Source organism: Rhinolophus sinicus, linkage group LG02 (assembly GCF_036562045.2).
Source record: "Rhinolophus sinicus isolate RSC01 linkage group LG02, ASM3656204v1, whole genome shotgun sequence".
In the NCBI taxonomy this organism is placed as follows: Eukaryota; Metazoa; Chordata; class Mammalia; order Chiroptera; family Rhinolophidae; genus Rhinolophus; species Rhinolophus sinicus.
This window is the reverse complement of record NC_133752.1, coordinates 59,359,539-59,364,693: the sequence shown is the minus strand read 5'-3', so window position 1 is coordinate 59,364,693 and position 5,155 is coordinate 59,359,539. Positions and strand designations below refer to the sequence as shown.

At 32.9% G+C, this 5,155-nt stretch overlaps 1 long non-coding RNA gene across 1 annotated transcript; it reads left to right on the top strand.

Moving 5' to 3' along the window:
* The first annotated feature begins 2,656 nt into the window (after positions 1–2,656).
* LOC141568298 (uncharacterized) lies at positions 2,657–4,630 on the top strand. Its single transcript, XR_012491420.1, has 3 exons — positions 2,657–2,798; positions 3,427–3,470; positions 4,300–4,630. It is a non-coding gene; the product is annotated as an uncharacterized LOC141568298 (long non-coding RNA).
* The last annotated feature ends 525 nt before the right edge of the window (positions 4,631–5,155 follow it).

Here is a 5,155-nt window from a genome sequence, read left to right as displayed (position 1 = left end):
TCTGAAATGATTTCTATTAATTAGTGTGAGGTCAGAACCACTTGTCACTATTGTTTGAAATAGAAGCTGTTCCATTCTGTCTGCCTCGGTTGATGTGCGCATCACACTTACTCTCATAAGGACTATGATGTGTTAATCTCACTGGTTACATTAATTTGTCTTTTAATATTTTCCTTAGTTTTACATATTTATGTCCAAGATTTGATTCTTAAGTTCAATTCATATTTAGAAATCTCAAACCCAGTCACAATTATGCTCCCTTATGCAAAGCATATTGGACACACTTTTCTTTTGAAGAAATAAATCATCTGGAAAGATACTGAATATCTATGCCAAAACACTCTCTGATCCTCTATTTTCTCATGTGTGAAACAAGTTTATCAGTAATACGTAAGAGATACTGTCCTACATTCCATTAATTCCACAGTGTTTCTGGGGCTTCTAATTTCATTTTTAAACAAATAAATAACCAGTTACTATGGAATGTGTGCTACCAAAACAAATCCGATACCTGTGAATAGCGAGGCCAATTCAAAACTGAGCCCTCTAACCACTACTTGCCATTTAGTGAATCTTATAAAGATTGTTGAGATTGTTCCATATCTTAGAAGAAATTGTCTGTAAGTAATTCAATTGGCAAAATTGGTGTCAGTTCCCAAATCTCTAATATGAAAAGTATTTAAATAGGTTGCTTTTTCCATGTTTTAAAAGGTAACTCTGATTCTCTTCACTTTCCAGGGAGAGCCTATAGTGAATCAGGTAAATCAGTGTGTGTGTGTGTGTGTGTGTGTGTGTGTGTGTGTGTGTGTGTGTGTGTTTTAATACTGTCCCAACATACTACCTATTAGCAATCACTGTTGTTGTGTGTGTGTTTTTTTGGGGGGAAGCAAGGGGGCGTTGAGAAACAATTGTACTAGTTACATGATGAACTACTGTTATGCTAGTGTTTCTTAGCTGTTGCTAAGTGTGGGATGCTCCAGTGCTAGTTATAGCACTGCTATGGAAGATCAGATCTAAATAGCCAAAAGGAAATGAAAGAATAATTCTATGTCTATCCCTGAATGAAAATAGTTTCAGGTCAGCTTTTAAGTCAGGACAATCCCAATCGGCCACTCATGTTGTCTTACCTTTTATTATTCTATAATACTGTGTAGTGGAAATAAGTTTTAAATTTAAGGTCTGACATCTAATCATATAACCTTGACAAATAGTGTATTCTCTTTACACTTTACTTTCTCATTTGTGACAAATTACTATGGATCTATCAATTTACTCCCTCCCCTAACTCCCATATTTTGATTTTTGCAGTGCTTTCTTGTGTCTTCTCTTGCTTTTAAGGGGTAGTAACTGTGCATTCAAATCAGTGGCATTGGTCCTTTGCCGGTTGAACGTATACATGAGACACTAATTTCTGAAAGAAGCATGTAAAGAAAGCTATCAAGTTTTCTGTACCTGAATGTGATTAGAGAAAAACCTTGTCCTTAAGATTCAAAACATTGAGGTTATCAGTCGATTTTGTGACAATGGCTTCTCACTGTGCAGTAGATTTTGTCCTCAATTTCTCCTGAACTTCTCTAATAACTCATTGGCCAAAGTAAGAGAAAAATAAGGCTATTATTCACTTAATTTGAGTTCCAAAGGATACACTGGCCTCAATTTTCATGTATTATTTTAAAAAAAAAAAGAGTGTGATAACTATATACCTATTTTTTTTCTTAATGACAGTATTTGGTAGTAATAATTTAGTCTATCATAGTGTTTGGTTGGATTTAAGTCACAAAACTAAATTTTTCCCCTTCTCTATTAAGGAACAGGCCTACTTCCTTGAGGTGAGTTGATTGTACTATAATTATATCTTTAATCTAAATTATTTAATAAAGAGAAAATCTCAGATATCATATTTCTTTTAATCTTTACATAGGGAATTACAACAAAATTTTAAATGTTTTTATTTTATTTTTTTCTAATTCCAGCAGAGAACACATATTTTCCACCTAAATATATAAAGAATAATGTTAATACAGAGAAACAAGTGAAATGTTACATCAGATCAACAACAAAGGCACCTATTCCAAAATTACAGAGAAGGAAACAAATATTTTGGCCCCAAAACTCTAGTGTTTGGAAGAAGCACTGGGCTGGAATGAGAAAATTATTTTCTCTAATTCTAGTATTTCTGAAAGCTACCTGTATTGACCTTGGGTGAGGGGTCCTTCCTTTAAACTAAGTATGTTTATGGAATATTAAATGCCAAGGCTAAATGGCAAAAATTATTCTTCACAGTCCAAATGTCCACGAATTTATAAATTATGTAATAATTTAATAAAATTCACACTACAGCTTTCTTCTAGGCTCTGGTAATTGGACCTGTTCTGAATAATGCAGGTTCTTAGAGTTCAATCTTAAAGAGTGATCTTAAAAAATTGCTGTATTCATTGCTCCTTGGGCACCCTAAAAGAGCCCTTTCCAAAAGGTTTTTCACTATGATCCACCCATAGAGAAGAGTTTGAATTCTCTTTTTATCTCACAGATTAATCATCTTTTCTGATGCTAACAACTATGTCAGAAATGAATGAAATGATTCATTGTTAGAGATTCAAAGCAGCTATTGCTCATACACTGTTGCTTTTCATTTGTCTTTGCTTTTAGCCTTTCCAACAGCGTGGTGCCTATCCTTATGCTGCTTGGTATTATCCTTCACAAATCATGCAGTATATTCCTTACTCACCATTCTACGACATCAATAAACCCATCGCCTCTGAGAACGATGAAAAAACTGACATTATGCCAGATTGGTGGTAAGCTTATTTAAATTACTTTATATTGCTGTTCTACCAAAGGAAATAAAAGAAAATCACTTATAGAACAAACCATAAAAACAGATTTAGAATAGACATAGAAAATCAGTGCTTAGTGCTTCATACTAGAATTTTCTGAAATGGAAATTGGTATTACTTTCTGGCATCTATGGCTAATATTAATCCATTACTCAGGAACATATGGAGCAGTAATATCTATTTTATAAGTGAAATTCATTCCTATAAGTGTAGGGAAAAAACTTCTCCCCAAATTAAAAATATAAAGAGCTCTAATATTAATTCAATTTTATGGTTTTTGCACTTCTACTATTCTTTAAATACCTTCCTTTTGGTTACACCCATGATATACATAAGAATGTAGAATAGGGAATAGGGCATAGATTTTTCATATCTAGTAGTCCTAAATTTAAATTCAAATTCTGGCCTTTTGCTTACTTGAAATAATATGCTTATTTTTTATAACTCTGAAGGTGATTAAACATAATAATAATTATTAAGTATAGTGCTGGGAAAATAGAAAAAAATAAGTAGCAGTCATTTTTTTTGATTTAGTAAAATTTCTGCTGATTACATCATCACATAATTTTAACAATTTTTGTCCCTTCAGAAAACTTAAGTGAATTCTCAGGAACTCCATAATTATGGCCTTTGGTAAGTTTGGAAATTACCTGTCTAACCATTGATCCTATTTCCATGAGACAAAGATATGATTGTAGAGTCTTAAGTTTTTGTTTTGTTTTGTCTTGGTTCCTGAAGTCTACGTACTTATGAATACATTAACACTTAGATAATAATTAAATTGGCTTGCACATTTGAAAATTTTTGTTTCATAATCATATTATATTTAAATAACAACTTAAAATTACCTAATTTTAACTAATATAATTTATAATATCGAAACTCCTATGCAAGTACAGGAGTGTGGATGTTACTAATTTTCCATGAAGATGTAACTTTGAGACTCTGGTGAACACAACAGTGGGGTCCTGTTCTTTATGTTCACTGTAATAGAAATCCTTAACTAGTCATATAGTAAAACCAAGTATTTGTCTGTCAACAGGCCAACAGACTGAAATGTCTACAGATTTGTTTTAATTACCATCATCCACTATTGGAGCTTCTAAGTGTGTGTGTGTGTGTGTGTGTGTGTGTGTGTGTGTGTGTGTGTGTGTTCCCTCGCCAATGGTGAAAACTTCCCTTTGAACATATCAAACTAAGATCAAAATGATAACCCTCTGAACTATGTGGAAGCTCTTTCTTCTAATTGCCTTACTGGAAAAGAAAATACACATCTAGCAATAAATTGTCTCCAAAACTGAAATATCGGGAGCAATGGATATGTAACAGGAAAGCACAAACAACATGAGTTTCATCTTAAGATGAAGAGAAAATGACTATTAAATATATCATAACATAATGGTGTCTATTCTTTCAAAAATACGTAATATAATTAACCACATATTTCTTTTTCTATTTACAGATGTGACTGAAAATTTCGTTCTCTAAATTTCTCCTGTCTACTATGTAAAACCTTCCTATCCAAAGGTGTTGACTGTTATTTTAGAATAACAGAACACTCCTAAATTGAAGGCAGTCTTTCTACGTGAGTTCTTCACTGCCTATTACATAGGATGCCATTATTTTCCTTAAGCTAAATTTTCCTAACAGTTCATTGTCTGCATTCCAGTTGTATCATGCCAGTATGAAGGCCACTGACTCAGAGCATATTAAAGTCTTTACTAAATTTCTATTAAGGAAATTTTGTTCAAAACATCTTTAAATTGCTTCTTTTGTAAGTGCCATCATTTCAAATAATTATGTGCAGTGACTGAGATTTTTTCTTTTCAATAAATTACATTTTAAGGCATAATCCATGTTTTCTGTCATTCTTCCATTCAGCAGTACTTACACAATTCTCAAAGAGTCTTTATGCATGTAACATTTTCTTTTCATTAAATTTTTTATGACACTTTCAATCACATTTTAATGAAAAAATACAAAAATGTCACTTCTGCTTGATGGTGAACTGATTGTAATCTGGGTCCAAGATCTTACATTTGAAGTCAGCTGTTTATAGAATATTTTCCATGAGGACATAAAATATTTCCCAGAGAGGAAGAGCAACGTGGCAGTTGTGGTCAGACTGGACATTTGAACAACCTTGTTATATAATTTATTTATGTCGTCAGGACCTGTTTGGACACAACATTTGATTATACCTGCGTTTATAGCTAGATGAGTTAGAAACCATTTAAATGGTCATCTCCACACACATGGTCGTCTAGTATCCATAGTGGGCTGGGCTGTTCGGTGTCCTCTAGACCCAAACGAGGAAC